Source organism: Peromyscus eremicus, chromosome 20 (assembly GCF_949786415.1).
Source record: "Peromyscus eremicus chromosome 20, PerEre_H2_v1, whole genome shotgun sequence".
Classification (NCBI taxonomy): Eukaryota; Metazoa; Chordata; class Mammalia; order Rodentia; family Cricetidae; genus Peromyscus; species Peromyscus eremicus.
The window spans coordinates 41,637,253-41,658,747 of NC_081436.1; the positions used below are offsets into that span (position 1 = coordinate 41,637,253).

The 21,495-nt window shown below is 40.7% G+C and overlaps 1 protein-coding gene across 1 annotated transcript in view; it reads right to left on the reverse strand.

The window, feature by feature from the left end:
• Nsmce2 (NSE2 (MMS21) homolog, SMC5-SMC6 complex SUMO ligase) overlaps positions 1 to 21,495 on the reverse strand; it is a 229,653-nt gene that overhangs the window by 118,670 nt on the left and 89,488 nt on the right. The window lies entirely within an intron of this gene.

Sequence of the window (21,495 nt, forward strand, 5' to 3'; positions counted from 1 at the left end):
ATTGTCAAAACGTATGCCTTTTTACATGCTCGAAAACACTGTACTAGCCCAGGTTTGAGATTAGATTTTAAAGAAAATTGGGATGCGCTGGGTAAGCATTCAGGAGTGCTATGGCGGGGTCACAGGGAAGATCTACTTTAGTGTTTTGAGAAACCACCACACTGACTTCTACAGTGGCTGGGCAAGTTTACGTTCCCACCAGCAGTGATTAAGGGTCCCTTTGTCTGCATCTTTGCCAGCATTTTTTTTTTTTCTCAATGACTGCCACTCTGACTGGGGTAGGATGGAATCTCAATGCAGTTTTGATTTAATCTCTGCTGCTATCGAAGCAGAAGTTTTTGGGTCTTTTGGGTTTTTTTTTTATGTTTAAGTGGACATTGGTATTTCCTCTTTTGAGAACTGTCAATTTTTCATTAGGCTGTTTGTTGACTGGGCTGTTTGATTTCTTGTTGCTTGTTTTTTTGAACTTGTAAAAAAAAATTCTGAATGTTAATCCTCTATAAGATGGACAGCTAACAAAGTTTTTCTCCCATTCAGTAGGATGTCTCCTGACTGTTTCTTTTTAATTTTCATTGCTGGCTTTATTTCCCGAGTGGCAGAGGCTCCATTCGGAAAGTCCTTGCTCACTCCTATCTTGAAGTGTTCCCCCACTTTTCCCTCTAACAGTTTCAACATTTCAGGTCTTATATTTAGACCTTTGATCCATTTGTGGTTGACTTTTGTGAAGGGCAAAAACCAGGGATCTAACTAGTCAAATAATAGCATTCATCAAACGATAAAAATGCGATAACACATTCCAAACACATTAACATAGTTTCTAGTGTTTTCTAGAATCTTACCTCAACCTTTGTAGAATAAAACAAGCACAGACTTCAGATCTAGGCTTGGGTTTTGGTCCTGCCCCTTCTAAGTTTTGTGATGTAGGACTTTTGAGCTTTTGTTCCCACCTGTGAGTGGAGATGTGAACAGCTCATAAGCCTGTTAGGTGGCCTCCAAGATTATATAAAAGAGGGAGCTTAGCAGAGAGGAGGTGCACACCGATTAGTAATGCTGCTGTAGGGCACCTGCTACAACTGAGCCCTCTCGATCCCCTCGGATATGCCCATGACTGACAAAGACAACATATGCTCTCAGTCCTCTTTGGCTGACTACATACACACTTCCTTAGCCTCAGATGCCCTTTCTAGCTTTCTCCAGTGAAATCCTACCCAGGCTTTGAGGCCCAGCTCAAATGTCGATGCTTCCAGGAAGTCTTCCCTTCATTCTTTGATGAAAAATCCATCACGTGCCCTTTGTGTCTTCCCAGTACAACTCTTGCACTTCACTTATTTATATGTCACCTGCACTGAACTGCTAGCACAGCAAGGCAGAAGCCATGCTTTTCTTGTTTTTATTCTCAGTAACTGCACCGAAGGGATACTATAAATGTCCACCGATTGTGAATATAAATGTTTAAGAAAATTTTCCAAAAGGAGTTAAGTTTTACCAAAGCAAAATACCAGTTACTTATGTCAAGCTTTGAAATAATTTTTATAAAAAAATCTAAAAATACTATTGATTTTAATTTTGACAATACACAGAACAATAAAGAAATGATCTAAAATTGTGCAATGTCGATGCTTAGGACTCAATGTATAAAATAAAATATTGTTTTAAAATTGTCAAAATGACTTAAAGCTTATGACATCCACTGCTACCATAAATGACCAGCAAATGACTAATCAGACACTATGCTGATCCTAACTCTCCAAATACTTCCTAGAAACAAAGACTAAGGAAATACACAAGAAGGTAACATTGCTACCTTTAAGTAATGACATTACAGGCAATATTTTGCCTTCTTTATTAACTGAACTTTTTATAATAGACATTTTATAGTCATAAAAAATATCTAAATTGGACCTGCAAACATCAAAGGGTTTGGGAGCAAAGCAGAGGCTTCCAGATCCTAACGTTATTTTCAGTATACCTGTGCCAGCATAGTGAAATGAACCAAAGCTGCGGCATGGACAACAACGTTAATAAAAATGGTCCCCGGCTCTAAGTAGAAAGTGTTCTACACAGACGTCTGACCTGTTGGCAAGCTGGCACTTCTGGACTGGGTGACCTGCTGGAATTCCAGCTCGGCACCTCTTCTACTTGCTCTGTGACTGCCTCTCTGAGCAGGAGGTTCTATGCCTACAAATTAGGGGGCATGTCCCCACTCTCACTACTGTCCGGGAGACCAACACACACGCCCTTTAATCAAACCTCTCTCACAAGCCAGGCATGGTACAGATGCATTATGTGGAGGCAGGAGAACTGTCGTATTAAGGGCAGCCTAGGATGGATAGCAAGACTCCGTCTCAAAACACCAGTGTAACAAAGCAAAACAAAGACCTCTCTAGCACACTGGCAGAGGAAAGGCAGGCCCTCTTCTCATGTATCTGGAGAATGCTCCCACTTGGTGGCTCCCAGTACCATAGACTACCCACCCCAGCCCCTCACACAGCAAATCAAAGGGGTTCACTCTAATTTGAAGGGAGCTTAAAAGTCTGGTGAGGTTGTCGGAAGTGCAGGCTGATTCTAACACAGACCAAGCAACCTCAGGTATCCAGCCTGAGGACATGGCTGTGTGTGGCACTCTCTGGTGGAGTCCTCTGTAAATGGAGTGGGATCATTAAAGGAAGATTGGATGGGTGGTGAGGACGGGATTAGGGAGGACAGAGAGATGAGGGAAAAGGGGAGCAGGCCTGGGAGACAGTGCCATCAAAAAGAGCAGTGAAAACAGGAAGTTAAGAGAGAACAAAGAACAACCAGACTGTCCAACAGGAAGAGATTCCTTTCTTTCTGCCTGCCCAGCACTCTTTCAAATTCGCTCCCCTATTTCTGTTTCCCCGTTTCTCTCAGCCTTGTCCCCACCTTCTTCTTTTAAAAAATGTACCCCCAAGCATCTGGACAAGTGCACCCCTTGCTTAAGGCCTCAGTAAGTAAGAACCAAGGGGAATATCTATCCAGGGTGGTCAACAATGCCCAGCCTGGCTTCCCAGTTCCCACCTGGCGATCTCAGCTGACCTGGGCCATCCACGGGTGGTGGGGGGCGGGGGGGGGTATGGCAGGGAGGCAGCTGCATACCTGCCTCCTTCTGTACTTGGCCATCCATGTCCTCGTATGCACCGTGTTCCTTACAAAGGACGTGCTGTCTTTAGTTACAAGTCACCCACATGAAGGCGAACTCACAGCCACCAACCTTCCTTTTCTGGTGGATTTCTAAAACGTTCTTTTAAAGCTCCAGGACTGGCTTTGTTTGAAGGTAAATCTACAGAACTGAACCACAAAAGCACTCTCCTTATAAAAGGCCTTTGGGCAGGAACATGTTGCTTCCATAGTGCACTGTCTCAGATTCCAGCAGGTCAACTTAACATGCCAAGGAAACACTCAGGACAAAATTCTACATTCTGGATTATGTATATTTTTGAAGAAAATTACATGTTTCTTTTAGTAGAAATTGAATGGGGTCCAAATACACACGGGCATTCTTTGTTCCATGCCCAAGACAACACCAAAGACAGGATACAGCCATTAATGAAAAGGCTATCAGAACTCATCTTTTGGAAATTTTACTTGAAAAATCAAAAACCACTAGTAGTCTATCTGGAAATGCGTTCAGTTAAAGTGTGTTATTTTATACCTCATCAAAACACCATGATAATTTGGTTACAATTGCCAAAAGCTACACTCCCTGATGCAGAAAATAAAATGTCCTCACAGACAGCTTTGTTTAGCGAGTAAGTTTAATTTGCTCCCATGTAAACATTTTCTTGGAAAACAAACTGAGAAATTAAAAGGGAATCCCTTGCTAAATAAAACAAACATACCCTGAAACCCAGGAACAAGTTGTTGGGGGCTGCCCTAGGGTAATGCTTTGTCCTTCATACTCTCAGAACCTTCTGGATGCTGGCCAACGGCTGGCCAAGGGACCGGGGTGAGCGGCTGAACCTCACCCTCTTCACCTCTTTGCAGATCTCGGGAATTCTGACAGGTAAGAAGGAAACAGAGGCTGCAGGTTCTCACTAGCTGGTTAGCAGTTCTGACTATGAGAAGGAGGACTGGTGAGGTGAGGGGCCGTGGATGGAGAAGCTCTTAGAGAACAGAGGACCACTGCCATTCACAAAGTAAAGGAAAGCTTTACTTTGGCTCATCTGTTTCCTGAAATTGATCTCTGAGACTCTCCAAGTGACAAAAGCCAGTGTGTAGACTGACTTCAGGCTCTGAGGAAAGTTGTGAGAGCATCACATTCTCAGACTCATCACAGGATCACCAGATATAGCCTACAAAAGACATGCCCAAGTGGTAAATCACTGGATGAATCTACTTTGTTTAGCCTGCCTTTAGGCAGAACTCAGAGTTCGAGGCCAGCCTAATCTATATAGTGAGTTACAGGACAGCCAGTGTTCTGTAGAAAGAACCTGCCTCTAAATAAATAAATACATACATACATACATGAAAATTAGAACAAAATTTTAAGTAGGGGTGGGGGGTTGGGGGTACTGAGGGCACAGTGGAGAGCATTTACAGGACACGGGGGAAGTCCTGGGTTCAATTCCTAGCACCATAAAACAACAGTACTATGTTGTCTCAATGGAAAAGTTCTTAATCACACAACAAATAAAATCCTATCATTCGCACAATGTGGTTAGATCTTTAGGTTGAATGAAACAAGGACACAGAAAGACAAGTATCATTTTATGACTCATTTATGAAAACCAGGAAGTCAGTCTTGTACAAGGGCAGGGGATAGTACAATGATTACTAGCGTTGCAGAAAGAAAAGAGAGACAAGAATTAAGAAGGACCTCCAGGGCCTGGAAAGAGTGCTGGAGGGAAGGGGTAGACAGTGGAAGGGACTGAGGGGATAAGAAAGGTAGATGGATAAGACCTCTGCCTGGAAATGGAACAGGGAAACTCATTAAGCTGCACAACTAGTATGTGTTAATAATTATTTTGAAAGTAATCAATATATTAAAAAAATAATTAAAATGGTTTATCTGCTGGGAAGTAGGTTGAGGTGGTAGTCAATAGGGTCCAGGGTAGGAGTGAAGCCTGTGTGTCCCTAGTTACATCATTTCAGTATTAAACTATGTAAATATGGGCCTGAAGAGATGACTCAGTGGTTAAGAGCACTTACTGCTCTTCTAGAGGACCCACATTTGATTCTCTGCAACCACGTGGCAGCTCACAACCATCTATAACTCCAGTTCCAGGGGATCCAACACCCTCTTCTGGGCTCTGTGGATATCAAGCATTAAAGTATTACATAGACATACATGTAGGCAAAACACCCATAACATATAACACTGAAAGAAAATTGTGCAAATATACTTCACCAACTGAAGCATTTACGATGAAGGTAAAATATCAAAAACAAATGGACAGAGGACCTAAACCAGTATTTCTCACAGGGAATATATGAAAAAAACCACCAGAGAAATACAAATGCAAATCACAAGAGGATAGCACCTTCTTTCTTTAGACAGACCATTGTCAAAATCAAAAGGGAAGCAGTATTTGAGAGGATATGGGAAGAGTAAGAATTAGTATAGTCATTGTCAAAAACAGTATGGAACTTCCAAAAAAGAACTGTTGAAATGGACCTCAAAGTAGAATACCATATATGGTCCAGCAATCTCTTCTCTATGCATAAATAGTCAAAGGAATAAAAATCGTGTCAAGTGCTCTCCCAGGTCCAATAAACATTATCTGCAATAGCCAACATAGGAAGCTACATCTTTAAAAGGATGAACACACACACACACACACACACACACACACACACACACACACACACAATTATTCAGCCTCAAAAAGAGGAAAGCCTGTCATCTGCAACAATATGGATGAACCTGGAGAACATTTTAAATTAGGTACTGAAAGAGGAACAGAGCACAGATTGACTTCTGTGTAGGATCTAAAATGTTAACTTCAAGATAGCGAGGGTCGATTTTTAACAAAAGTGTATAGATGAGAGGAGGGAGAAGTTGGGGGAAGAGGAGAGGCTTATCAAAGGGTTGAACAGGTTTGGATGATCATAGCATGGGACCACATTTAATGATACTTTGGGTATTTTCATCATTAGAAAGTAGATGAAGCTGGCATTGGTGGTACAAATCTTTAATTCTAGCACTCAGGAGGCAGAGGCAGGAAGAAATCTGTGAGTTCAAGACCAGCCTGGTCTACAAAGCAAGTTCCAGGACAGCCAAAACCCTGTGTCAAAAAACCAAAACCAAAAACAACAATAACAACAACAACAACAACCCCCCCCCAAAAAAAAAAAAAAACAACGAAAAAGCCAAAACTGTCTAGCAGGCAAAACACCAATACATACAAAATAACAAAATATGTTTTAGCCAGGCGGTGGTGGTACACACTTTTAATCCCAGCACTCAGGAGGCTGAGGTAGGTGGATCTCTGTGAATTCGAGGCCAGCATGGTCTGCGAAGAGAGTTCCAGGATAGCCAGGGTTGTTACACAGAGAAACCTTGCCTCGAAAAACCAAAATAATAATAATAATGAATAAATAAAAAGAAAATAAGTAGATGAAGTGCCAAGCGTGTCAATTAGCTTTAGTTATTCCACATTGTAGAATCCAAAGCCCTATCTAAAAAGTCACAATATGCCCCCATAAAGTTATTTTTTTGAAAATCAGAAACATTTGAAAACAGTAACTGCTACAAAAATTATGATATGATTGTACCTACTCCATTAAAACATATGGACAGGAGCAGAAAAACAAAGCTATACAGACCAAATAAAGTGATCAGTTGCCCAGTCTGTAAAACCCAGATTTAATAAGTGTACATCAAGTTCTTCCTTATAGGGATCCTGCCTGAGGTCTTACACTTGAGACCTTTCACACACACACACACACACACACACACACACACACACACACACACACGGAGGAGGGGTGAAGGGGGAGAAATATGTATCTGACCTGCAGTAATAAGAGTGCTACTGGGGGCCCGGAGAGATGGCTCAGAGGTTAAGAGCACTGGCAGCTCTTCCCAAGGTCCTGAGTTCAATTCCCAGCAACCACATGGTGGCTCGCAACCATGTGTAATTTGATCTGGTGCCCTCTTCTGGTGTGTAGGCAGAATACTGTATACATAATAAATAAATAAATCTAAAAAAAAAAAAAGAGTGCTACTGGGTTATGCTCAGACTCAACTAGGCTAACCCTTTCAGTTTACAACCTGAAAAGGCTTGTTACCCAAACCCTGCTGAGCTCACTTTCAAGACATGCCAAAAATTCGTATGCCTCCAAAATGCAGCTATCAGTGTGCATGATCATGGGTCAGGGGAATGCGAAGGCAAGACCCATGTTCCCTTCTCTAGCTCCAAGGCAGGGATGGTATCCTTTTGGAAAAAAACACCTCAGGGATATTCCTGGCAGCCACAAGGCCAGAGTCAGAAAGCCCATTCACTGTAAGGGATCTCTGACTGCAAAATATGGAACCGTGTATTACATCCAAGACTTGGCAGCAGCTCAGTCTCCAAACGTTAGCCTTCATGCAATCATCACACATCTTCTGGAAATGCATAGAGATCGCTGAGCTTTGCTGGGAAGAAATTCGAATCAATAGAGTTCCTGTCTCTGAAAGGGTTTTGGGTGTGGTTCAGATGGCTGACTTTGAAAACTTAGCAACACAGGATACACTATGAGTAAGTTCTTAAAAAAAAAAAAAATTACACCAAAACCAAAACCAAAGCTAACTCACCAGATCCTTCTAAAAGGCTTCTTTTATTAATTTCAGTGAAGTCAAGCAGAGAACAAGTTGTAATATGAAACACAATTTATGCAACTATGTTGAAATTCTCTACCAGAGTTGCATCTTCTAAATGTAAGATTTTATGGTAAAATAATTTCAAAATACTATCAAAAGTTAGGCTAGGCTCATTTTGGTTTTTAAAACTGTCACAGGAAAACTTTTCTATATAAGTCATTGAAATTCTAAGACAAAATGATAGTGTCTTTAAATTAGAAAAAAATTTTGAAGAGCTGAAACTAAACCTCAGCTGAAATTATACTGTTAGGCAACTCCAAAAGCTAAACAAAAACATGTTAAAATAGAAATTGCAACATCAAGGGAAAACCATCCTCATATAGAGTTCTAGACTCAGCCCTGGCTGACTCCAGATGAGATGAACTGATCCTTCCTAGGTTTTCCCACAGTCAGCCAACAGGCTACTCACTCACTATTTTGCAGCCACTTGGGTTTACTCAGGGAAAAGCATGTGAGGCCTTTAAAGAGCCAACAGAGATCCCCTGGGTGGGTCTGGTCTGCCTTTCAAAACCCATGAACTTCCCATTATATAACCTTGAGGAAGGGAAGCATTTCCTGAGTTAAACACCCAGCTGAACTGTAGGTAGGGCGGCAGCACAGCATGCCTCCGTGTTAAGAAAGAAAAGGAAAAGCTTTGTAAACGGCACAATCGCCTTGTCTTGTAATGTCAGAAGACTAATGAATCCTGCTTAATAGTACCACTGGGTTCTTTTCAACAAAACTTCCAGAAGCCCTCAGTATCTAAACTAAAATTTCCATATAATCCCTTGTAAAATAAAGTCTTAAAGTAACCACAGAATTCTGAGAATCCTGCTTTTCCAGAAAGCCCAAGAAAAATACTTTAGTTTCACCATTCTCAAATTCATTTGACTTAGAAACAAAATAAACATATTACTCTATTTAATATCATTGCACAAGCAAATTCACAAGAATGAAATGTGTTCAGAGTTCCTAGAAAAAATGTAGCAATACAGGCTGCCAACTTGTTCAATGTCAAGCTCTAGGCAGCGCAGCAGCACCAGCAGTGACTCAGACTGAATCACGCTCAAGCTATTTTTGCTTTTAAAGTCCTGCCAGGAGCTGTGTTAATATTCAACCCAGAGTAAATTTAGCTCAACAAGAAAACAAGTGTTTCCATGGTTGCTTCTTCACAGTGTTTATGGTATGGTATATGTGCAGCCATTAGGCCCAGGAGCCCAGCCAGATCAACTAAGTTGAAATGCTCATCTTTCATTTACTTCCAAGCTTTGAAACATGGGAAACACCAAATGCAACTCAGGCTATTCTTCTGTCTGCTGTCTACCTGCCTCCTCAGATCCCAAATGGCAAATATGCAGTGAGCACATCACTGAAGGCGCCTGCTGGAGTCTGCGCACTGAAAGAGCTCTGATAGACTGCTGCTAACAGACTGCTGCTCACAGGCTTTCTTGGCTTTGCACTCTGAGCCAAAATCACATTTCTCTAGCAGAAGAGGTATAACAGACTAAAGTGCTTAGCAGAAACAGCAGAATGTTTGTTGGACAGATAGCACATGGAATGGTTACACAGGATCACATATAGTGACAGTCTGTTTATATGGCTGACACTCAGAGGTGTTGTAAAATAAATTAGTTACAGGTAAAAAGTAAGATCTGATTGTCTTTATGCTGGAGAAAAAAACCCAGATAACATAAAACTTATCATCTTAAGCCCTTATTGTTATCTGCAACAGAAAAAGTTTACTCACTATATTACAGGGGGCAGCAGGCTGGGTAGCAACACAGGAGAGCCACCAGCAACCCATCTTAACCACTGTTAAGCACACAGTGCATTAGTGCTATAGTTCTGATCCTGAGTGCTCTAAAAGGTCAACAGCACAGAAGCTTGGCGCTACACGCTGAGGTGTGTAACCTTTAAAGTGGAGAGTCCCTTGAAGGGGACCTGGCCCATTTCCATGTCTCTCTTGGCCTCCTGGTTTCCATGAAGTAAACAGGCCTCCCCTTCTGGGTGTTCCAGTCACAGTAGACTGTGCTGCCACAGACTCAAAGCAATAGTGACAAGTGACCATGGACTGAAGCCTTGGAAACCATGGACCAAACTAAACTTCCCTTGGAAAAGTCTACGATCTCAGGTATTGTGTTACAGTAACAGCAAGCTGACACAATTAGGATTGACTACATTCATATTATTATAAAACAGACCTCCACACATTTTCATCTTATAAGATGAAAGATCTACTAAATGATTCTTTACAAAACCCTATTTTCAGAATATACTATTTCTATTCCAAACACACATAAGGCTTTTGTGCTTGGGTAGCAAAGTGAATTGAGGAGATGGAGGAACAGATGCTAGAGCATTTCCCTAACTAATCTCTCCTCATCACTGGAATTCCTAGCACCATCGCATACATCGTGGCTAGGTTTCACTCAGCAAAAATAATCAGTTAGCTTTCCCAGCAGAGGTGTCTATGGTAGGCTGCACATACCTCGGAATATACACATCTCATAGAATTTACCTGGGAATATATACAAACTCATAGAACTTCTTTTTATAATTAACTTTTATCTAGAACTAACGTAACACTGATACTGCATACAACATGTACACAGACTATGGCACGGAGAACTCTGCTCTAAAGGCCCCAATTCCTGAGAAGCAAGGAGTGTTTCCTTTCTTTTCCTTGCAAGTGCAATGGTTTTGTACACTTAGATGGCCATTGCTGCAAAGGAAACCAAGTGGGAAAGGCTGCGTCAGTACACCACCAGAGAAGACAGACGAGTCATAACCAAGCAAGGCAAGTCTGTAGAACAGCCAATGGGTCTGGTATAGCTGTGATGACAGGACTGGACACAGCAACAGTCACACAAACAGCCTCACTGAAGAGTCATGCTCCAAGGAAAAAATATTCATCTTTACACAAGCAGGGTGCCCAGAAAATTATTCATGGCGGTTCGATATTTGGAAAAAGCTTTGCAAGAGTAGTCAACAGGATCTTTTGAAACTCATGGCTTGAAGGAACACTGTCAAAGGTGTCTTGGTTATAGGAAGGGTCAAAACTTCCCAAACTCTCTTGAATGGACTCTTTAATTCCTATGTTCAGTATCTAGGCCAGGCCTTGGCACACAGCACAAGTGCTTAAAAGAGCCATGTGGACCAAAAAGCATGTACCAAACTGCAAGTCTGCAAAACACTTTAGTTGAAACCTCTGCTTTCTAACTATATTAACTATGGAGGGAACTTTCAAAATCTCACGGCCTTGGGGAATAGAACTAATTCATAAAATAATGGTCTTCTGACTCACTTGATCACTGACCTTACTAACTCTACCTGAAAGTTCGGGGTTACAGGAATATAAAGTAGCTAATTTCTACAAAAAGAATATACTCAAAGCTAAGCAGAGGCATATGTGAGAAAAAACTGAACAGCTGAAGAGTGAGTTTTTGAAGAAAGTGGAAATATTCTTTAAGATACTACTACTCAGCAATTCTAGGTCTGGACACATACACAAAAAATTGAAGGCAGGAATTCAAACAGACAGATGTAGCCCAATATTCACAGCAACATGGTAACTGAAATGTAGAAACTCAAATGTCCACCAGTAGATGAATATCTGAACAAAATGTGGTACAAACTGGGAAATTACCTAGCCTTGGTAAGGCGTGAAACTGTGATACAGGTGATGGACCAACCTTGAGGCCAGTGTAGTGCACGTGATACAGGTGATGGACCAACCTTGAGGCCAGTGTAGTGCATGTGATACAGGTGATGGACCAACCTTGAGGCCAGTGTAGTGCATGTTCTTGTATGCGTACCTGGAACAGTCAAATACATCCAGATAGGAAGTAGTACAGTGGAAACCAGTGAGGAGGGGATGAAGAATTACTATTTAATGAGTATAAAATTTCTGTTTGAGATTCTGAAAAAGTCCCAGCAGTGGGTAGTGGTAACAACTACAGTACAATGCAAATGCATTTAATGCCAGCAAATTGCATACTTAACAGTGTTAGAGTAAATTTTATGTTATCATCAAAATGAGCAGCAGAATAAGCCCTAGTGGAAACAGACTTTAGTAGCAAGAACACATCAACAATTGCTTATCTACTGTAACTCTATGCCTTGTCAATGCTCTCCCTTACAAACAGGGGAACTAGTAGTGCTGTGGGTAGGATACATGAACTCTGCGCTATCTGTTTGATTCTATAACTCTAACGCTGCTCTAAAAAAAACAAAAAAACAGAGCTTACTAATCAAATAAAAATTCTAAGAAGAGAAAGGGGGTTAATCCACGCCAACCCCTGTCTGCTGTGTGGTGTCCTGCACTGACTCCCCACTATCCATATCCTCCCAGGAACACTGAGCTTCCACACTGCAGCCTCCTTTCTTGTCTCATCTAGACCTCAACTCTAACCCCCATGTATCCCCTAGTCCTGGAGGCTGGGGCTCTAGATTTCCCTGCTTCCCTGGGCCCTTGATGCTCTTCCTGCTCCCTAAGTTGCTTACCTTGCTCTGACCTATAACTTCTCTTGACCCCTGCCTTGTGTTTATTTTGGCTTGAGGGGACTTGCCTAGTATTGGCCTTTGGTACTCTAAACCTCGACACAGTTCCCTAATTCTGTCTTCCAACCTCATATTTATCTTGCTGTAAGGCACAACTCATCCTGGCAGTAATTAAGTAGGAAGAACAGAAGGATAATATTGGTGCAAAATTATAATATTCCAAACATTTCTTAATATTATAAATAAGAATTTTTGTTCAATGTAAACTGGTTCTTTATAAAGGTCTTAAAGCAGACCTTTATTTTACCTTCTAACTTTCTGCCTTAATCTGATATTCACCAAGTAGTCTAGATATAAAGAATGGTAAAGGATGTCTACAGGGAAAGACAAAAAGAAACAAATAGAGTCTAATGGAGAGGTGGCACTTAGTCACGTGTATTCCAAAACTACCAACCCCATCACTGTGTAAACCAAACAATGAGAACCATTTGGGCTCCATGCTGCATGTGCATTGTACAATCTGGAGATGGAAGGAAGACAGGCAAGGGAAAGGCAGACTGAGTGACTTGTGTCAGCTCTACCATTAGGACAATATTAAGTGGCATCACCCTCCAAAAATGTCCACTTACCAAAACACCCAAAGAGAAGCTTAGCCATAGAGCGAGCGGTGTGGGCAGTGAAACTACATCAAGAATGGCTAGCCTTTTAGACACCACATGTGGTTTTGACTGTCCTGAGGAATGTGGAAAACATAAGGATTGGCATTAAATAAAAGCAACTTTATGGAGTCTTCTCCCAAAAGTTGAAATTATTCAGTAAGGACCAGTTCGAAAAGAAAGTTTATAAAGCAAATTTATCTTTCAAATTTAGAAAAGGAAATTCCCCAATTATTTCTACCAGTTTAGACCTTACCTAGATCTAGATCTTCTTGTAGAAAGTACCAGCTGCCATTACTCAATGGGGGTTTCCTGACTACTTTCGTTCATCCTGGATTTCCATGTCAGTAGGGAACACATTAGTTCTACTTTTCCCCAATCAATACATGGGTAAAATGAGTAGTGCTCACTGACGATGGGATGGGCCCTTCATTTGTACAAGGAACACTCTCTAAATTCTCCAACAGGCACAGCTATCGGAGGCCAGAAAAGAAGTGCAGGCACCACTGAAGGAGACCATTTGCTAAGCATGCTCCTAGACTGTGTTGCTGCAGACTTGCTGCAGTTGTATTATCTCAGGCTCTTTACTAGGTGCCACTCGAAAGCCTATCTTTAATGAAATAATGACCTTCTTGAGAAAACATGACTCCATTCTAAACTGAGCAGGATTCTTACCTCTCCACTTATTCAAACTCTAGTTCTTCTCAGTCTTACTCAAAACTCATTTTCTCTATGAAGCCATCACTCTGCTTTCAGAGATGGCTCCTTTCTCAGGCAGTAATTACATGAGTCACATACAATAAGACTCCAGCATTTGCCCCCTTCTGTTCTAGCTCAGCAACATTACATTCTCATTTCTCGGCATTTATTGTTTGTGTTCACTTACAGTTACAATAATTATCTTCGTTGTTCTGTTTAAAGGACTATAGCAAATTCATCATGCCCTATCTTCTATTAAAGCATTAGTGGGCAGTTGCTGGATAGAAACTTTGCCTATCCTGGAAGGATACAAATATCTTGAAAACAGGGAATATGCTAACATTTAATTTTAATTTTACTAAATACTTGGTCTGTGGTCAGGTATGAGAGAGAATAGTCAACAAATGCTGTATACATGAAGCAACTGTAGCTGAATTCTACTTGTGTCATAGTCTTTCTTCCAGCTGCTTTGCTGTCTGAATAAATATCCAAGTTGCAGACTACACAGATGAGTTTAGAGAAAGAGTCCTTCAAATGCCCTCGCTCTTCAGGGGTAGCATACCAAGGACAGGATGAAAAACAAACACATGGCCACGCTATTTCAGCAGTTACAAATAGATATTGCAGGAGTTTTTAAAGGAACCAATAAACATGAGCTGTTGTGGCAGACTGAAGACCTACAATTTGCTATGCAACCAAAGCCAGGCTTGAACTTGAGATCTTCCTGCCTCAGCCTCCCAAGTGCTGGGATTGTAGGCATGTGTCACTACAACTAGCCATCCTAACTGCTTTTATTTTGTTCTTCTCTAAATTTATTTGTTTGGGGGGGGGATTAAGAGTATCTCTTAAAAAATTTTTTTTTAGCCGGGCGGTGGTGGCGCACGCCTTTAATCCCAGCACTTGGGAGGCAGAGGCAGGTGGATCTTTGTGAGTTCGAGGCCAGCCTGGTCTACAGAGAGATCCAGGAAAGGCGCAAAGCTACACAGAGAAACCCTGTCTCGAAAAACCAAAAAAAAAAAAATTTTTTTTAAATTATAATCACATCATTTACCCATCACTTCCCTTCCTCCAAACCCTCCTGTGTAATTTTTAATATCATCATTTTCCCAATTGACTAAGCTAGGACCTTAGAACCACCTTTAACGCCTTATTTTCTGAGGTCTAATACTCTCTTCAGCCAGTGTTTCACCAGCACAACACTCCTTGTATTTATTCTCTCCTTTCCAGTTAGTCTCCAGTAGTTCAGGATCTCCTGAGCATTTCAATGGACCGTTGTGAGAACTCTCCATTCCGGTCTATACTATGTGCCACACCAGGGTCACCTTCTTCAAGCTCAAACTCAACCAGATGACTCAGCTAATGAAAAGCTCAACACTCTCCATTATTTAATTAAATTGGCTTACTTAAGGAAAAAATTGACTATTAGTCAGTCCAACTTACCCTTGTAATCATTTCTCTCATATACTCAAAATGTCATTTAAGTGGATTACTTGCTCCTCATGCCTTTTCTTCTATTTCTGTTCACAGATCATACACATAGACACATGCACACACATGCATGCACACAGATACACTGATTCAAATGTCATTATATGATAAAATATTTTGTTAAGTGAATAATTTTCTCAAAGCTGTGACTGTTCTTTGAATTTTCCTACAGAGTACTACAGAGAAGTATCAGTATATAAAGTATTTGTTCTAGAACTATCACATTAGCATTGATCCCCAAAAGTATATTTACCACACAATATATTATAGCCTTGGTACACCTTTGGATCTAAATAGTTGGCTATAACTATCTTAAATTGTCATGGAATTAGGTTAATTTTAACCTTCAGATGCAGCCTTTTATTGACCTTAGTAACTACAGGGATGATGCTGATAATCTATAACTTGAATACTCAACTCTCAATCATCTGTTTCTGTAAGACATCCTCTCTCCCCCTCCTGATATGGTGCCCAGTCCCCAGACTATGCTATAACCAGGTCAGTGGCCAAAGAATAGCTCACTACCTCTCAAAGCTTGTGCTCAAAATATAATAATGCATTTTCTATTTTTACAGACTGGGTCACGGGGGACCTTGCTATTTGCATCCAATGAGTCAGGCAAGATGAGAAAATGGTGTATTGCAGTTCCTGTGTCTACTGGGACACACTGCAACCGAAAGCAGAGGGCACAGAATGGCTTGCTGATATAGCCAGAGGACAGAATTCTGATCACTCAAATATTGAGTTGGGTATTTTAATATTAGGTTCCATTCTCCACAGTTTAAAACAAACAATTAGCATATTTCAAAGCTATAGTAAGTCTACCTCTCTTTCCTCTTCTAGCCCCTGTTTTCCTAATCTTGTTGTCAGACAGTTCTCTCCAGATTGAGACTTCCTTCCTCAAGGGTCTCACATTACAAATGCGCATTTATTTCCTCAGCTTTAGGAGAGACTACAGTAAGTCCATGGTATCTGTGGAAAGACAGAAGGGTTGGCTTCCTATAAGCAAAAGAAGAAAGAGAAGGGGTGGAATGTACCATGAAGAGATGAGCAAGTCTAGAGTGAAAGAGAACTGAGTACTTTCTAGGGATTAGGAGTATCTGGGATGAAGGACTAAAGAGGAGAAAGTGGGAAAGGAGTCAGATGCCTTTACTATTCCAGAGGGCCGATGGGAGCCACCCAAAGAACATTATTCAATTTCTGACAGTTTCACAAGTACAAGCACCATCAGATCTACACTGTGCAATCATCAATCATCCTGGTAGACTTCAAGACAGCAAGCTGGAGCTTAGAGTATATATGGCTAGTAGAAGAAGGAACAGGAAGAACAGGAGAGAGCCTTGGGAGAAGTTTCCAGGAACAGAACTAGATAGCACAGTTTATTAAGTGGCTGGTGACTTCTTTAAAGATGTATTTTGTATTTCAGTTTTTTTTTGTTGTTGTTGTTACTGTGTGTGTGTGTGTGTGTGTGTGTGTGTGTGTGTGTGTATGAATATCAATGCCCATGGAGGCCAGAAGAGGGTGTTAGATTCCATGGAGCTGGAGTTATAGGCAGTTATGAACTGCCCCAGGTGGGTGCTGGAAACATAACTGAAGTCCACCAGCACTCTTAACTGCTGAGCCATCTCTCCGGTCCCTTTATGTATCTGTGACAAGACACTTTTGGTGAATATAAAAATAAAACTGTTTTAAAGCAAAAGGAAAATATATGTAAATAACCTGCTATAGTTTAACTGCAATACTACCAACTGTAAGAATCACATCAACTGTTTGATGTTTTGAGGGAGAGACAGGATCAATGCCTCAACATAAATAGTAGAAATAGTAGACACTGTTAATCAAGGCTGATGCTGAAGGAAGGAATGGAAAGTTCTTGAGCCTAAGTTATAAGTTTCCTACTTTATGCAATTGAAATTAAGTCAAAGTTTAGTGTTACCTAAGAAAAGGAGGAAGAACCTTCCATTAAGAAGGACTCAGTGGTCAAATTGGGTGAGGAAGTTTGCCAGAAAGTCTGGCATCTCCAGCCAATTGGCAGCCACACACTGCAGAAAGACGGCAGCTGCCCAGATCTGCCAAGGTAACCTTGGTGAAAAGGGACACGAGGTCTTGTCTTATCTTCTCATGCTTAGGACTAGTATGTGTAGAAACATTTGCCATGGAGGGGAGAGGCGGGGAGAACATCCCTGAACTCACAAATACACATAATCCTCTCTAGGTCTTCATTCCTCAAGTAAATATTAAGACCTAGTTCCATGGCAATTCCTTGGGGTGCAGAATATCAAGGGGGATAGTCTGCTCTCACTTATGTGATATTTCAACCAAATATACACTGCACATTAAAGATGAGGGAAGGAACTGCGCACAAGAGAAAACTGATGCATTTATATGAACCTAAAAAATTCTTGTTTTATTTATGTAAAATAACCTAGTGATATTTAATCTTGGAAAGCTCTATTAAAAACCTTTCATCTATCCAATCCCTCAGATTTTAAATACATTTTCTGGATTTTTTTAAAAATTTTGTTTGAGAAACTTGCTGTGTAGTTGAGGCCAGCCTCCAAGTCCCGCTCCTTCTGCTATCACTTCCCGAGGGCCAGGATCAGAAGCATGTGCTGCTACACCCAGCTTTGCTTCTCCAGATCTTCATGTCATGCTCTAGGATTCCCAGCTCTCATCTGAACAACCTCCTTGCTCTCCCATGAGAGGAATCAATTACTTGTTCCTGTATCTCAAGCCTGGCCCAATGCTATACACAGTAGTTGTCTATTCACAAAGAAGCCATGCATGTGGGGTGTGAGAGCCAAGGGAAATATGTACCATGACTTAATTCTTCTACAAACCTTTTATCAGCTCACAATCTCTCCTAAAAGAGGAAGCAGTGTGGGCTGCATGTGTCACAAGGTGTGCTAGGTTGACTGAGGAGGCCATGTAAATGGATTCTCAGCAAGAGCCACTTTTCCAGGAAGCCAATCTGCCTCTTTCCCTTCTCTTTCCCTGCCTCACTATGCAGGATCCCTGGGGGGAAAAGCCTGGGAAGTAGATTAACAGGAGATATGGGCTGGAGACATAGCTCAGTGCGATACAGTACTTGTTCAGCAAAAACTAAGTCCTTGGCCTGATCCCCAGAACCAAACAAAACGAAGCTGTCATGATGGACACACACACACACACACACACACACACACACACACACACACACTTGTGTGTACAAAAGTATTTTATCATGCCATCTTTTCTTTCAAATGAAGGTCACTAAATAATCAAGCTCTGACAGTAGATTCCATGTTCATGTTCTCCAGTTCAATCTAATGTGTACCTACCAAAGAATCCCTAATATACTGAAGGCTCATATGGCACACAATAGTGATACAGCTCTACAATATTTGTTTATAATGAGTACATTTTCATCCCAAGCACAGGCTGGCTCACTATATGAGTAAGACTATTCTTTTTTTGTCCTTTTCTTTTAAAAGGCAGGCTTTCAATCTGTAGCCCAGGCTGATCTGGAACTCACTACATTATGTATTTCAGTTGGCCTTGAGCTCATGGAGATCCTCCTGCCTCAGCCTCCCACATACTGGGATTATAGGTATGGTTCTCCATGCTCATTTAATAATACTATTAAGCACTCAGTCTCTGCTTCCCTATGAAGGAAATGCTGCCAAGACCAATATCAAAATTTGTTCTCTTCCCTTATCAACGATTTTGTTCACATCTTGCCAATTACGGAGCATTCCTTACTACTTTATAGTCTAGCAACATTTTACCCTTCATTAAAATCTTTTAGCAATTTGGCAAAATGACTAACCCACTCTGAGTTTGTTTCTTTACATTTACGAATTCATACCATTGATAAAACCTCTTAAAATGTTTACCTTTCTAACATTTAGATATAAATAAAAATCATCAAAGTAAATGGACCAGGAAACTAATATTTTGGGAGTCTGTTATAGTTTATAAACCCTTTCACACACAGTATCTTATTTAATCCTTCCACAACTCTGTGGGGGAGTTAGTATCATTCTTATTAGTGTTATTACCATAGACTCATACTTTCCAAGAGTAAAATTCCACTGAGTTAATAAAAAAATATAAACTACTACTTGGTTGGACACAATCTCAACTTATTTTCTCATTTCAAATTTTCTGGTGGTTGCTAGCTTTAGCCATGTTACTAACACATAAATTATGAAATGAGTTGAAATAATTATCTAAAAATGACAAATATAAATTCCAACAAATGTCAAAACAGATAATTCTGAAAAGCAGGACTTGAGCACAACAAATACAGAAATACATTCCTTGAGACTCTAAAAGGAGCTGGAGAAATGGCTCAGTGTAAGTGCTTACTGCACAAGCAGGAAGAATGGAACCTGGATCCCAGCACCCATCAGAAGCCAGGTGTGGACCCACGCAGATCTGCAAACCGAAAATCGAGAGAGTAGTGACAGGAAGATCACTGAGACTTCCTGGACACCAGTCTAGCTGAAAAATTAGGAGCTCCACGTTCAATGAGAAACTCTGCCTCAAAAGAACAGGGCAGAGCGTGATAAATGAGGACACCAAGCTCTACTCTGGCCTCCATGAGTGCATCCAAACACAAGTGTGCACACACACCTCAATACAAATAATGTATGCAAATAAACACACATGCTTAAGAATTACAAAGAAAAGTACTATATCGTCAACAAAATACTATCAGATGAGTCGAGTTAACTAAATGCCAAAGACCAGAATGTAAGTTCTGTGATCACAGAGACTTTTTTATTTATTCATTTAATAATACTATTAAGCACTCAGTCTCTGGTTCCCTATGAAGGAAATGCTGCCAAGAACAATGAATGAATGCTAAGTGCAATATGCAGCAAAAAAGTAATGTATTTTTTATAAGATATAAGAATATAGCCAGGTGTGCACCCAGGAGGCTTAGGCAGGAAGACAATCAAGTTCAAGGCAGGCAGGACTACAGACTGAGACAAAGAGTTTATAATTAAATCCAAGACACCAAGTACACAGTAGTTCATGAGGTGACAGCTGAGCAAGCAGTATGTGCTTCTAACTACACTAAGATATTCACAGATGAATCTTCAGTTTGGGATAATAAGTACATGAGATCTGGAACTGGTGTCAGATTTGGATCGATGTTCAAGCAAGCTGTAGTGGGTTGGTTATTTTTAGCCTGACTGTACATTAACATCACCTGGGGAACTTAACTAATGTCTACAGGCCTACTAAACACCAGCTAAACCTCCCTCCTCGGGAATGAGGCCTGGATTTTTGTTGTTTGTTTTTGTTTAATGTCCACAGTTGCTCCTGATGTCTAGTAAGGGGTGAGCATCTCTACTGCAGACAATGGTTCTCAAATTCATAATACAGGAAAAATTAAAGTGAAATTAAATTCTAAGTTTAGACTCAGTTGGTCTGCAGTAGAACATGGCAGTTCATACTTAACATTTCCAGGTAGCACTAACATTGTTGGTATTTGGGGGTTATTGTGCATATATATATTGAGATAGGATCTCATGTAGCCCTTGCTGGCCTCAAACTTGCTAAGTAGATGAGAATGATCCTGAATTTCTGATCTTTCTGCCTCCACTTCCCATTGCTAAGGTACAGACCACAATGCCTGACTTTTGCTGGTGTTCGTGGAATAAATTAAGAGTAAATGTAATAGATGACTAGAGAAATATGAACATTACATAAAAACAGAAATACCAAAAAAATAAAATAAAATAAAAAAGGTAAATTAAAACTATAAGATACCACCACGTACTAGTTAGAATGACTAAATTTAAAATAGAGCCAAACTAACTCTTGTGCTGGTGGGGGTGTGTAGCAACCAGAACTCTCTTGCGCACAATCTAGAAAACATTTAACCAGTTTCTTGTAAGCAAAACATCATATATTTAACATACAAGTCATCAATGCCATGCCTAGGTACCTACCCCAGGGAAATGCAAACCTACACTCACATCAAAGCATGTAGGTGGATGCTTAGAGCAGCTTTGCTCACAAAAGCCAAAGCAATAGCCACAGAAATGCTCTTCAATGAGTGAATGGATAAATGCACTACCCATATGGTAGATGACTACTCAGAAATCACCAAGAAGCTGCTGATGTCAACAGCACCAACGGCAGACTTCTACACATTCTAGTAAATGAAATAAGTCACTCAAAGGGCTGCAGACTGTATTGTTCCGTTTGTACATCATTGTGAAAGAGTTAAAATCAACAGTAGTTGCCAGTGGCTGGAGATGTTGGGAGGTGTCAATTATAATGGGACAAAAAGAATTCTGGGAGGTGACAGAACTGTACAAGAAACTTGACTTTGCAGAATCTTACCCATTAAAC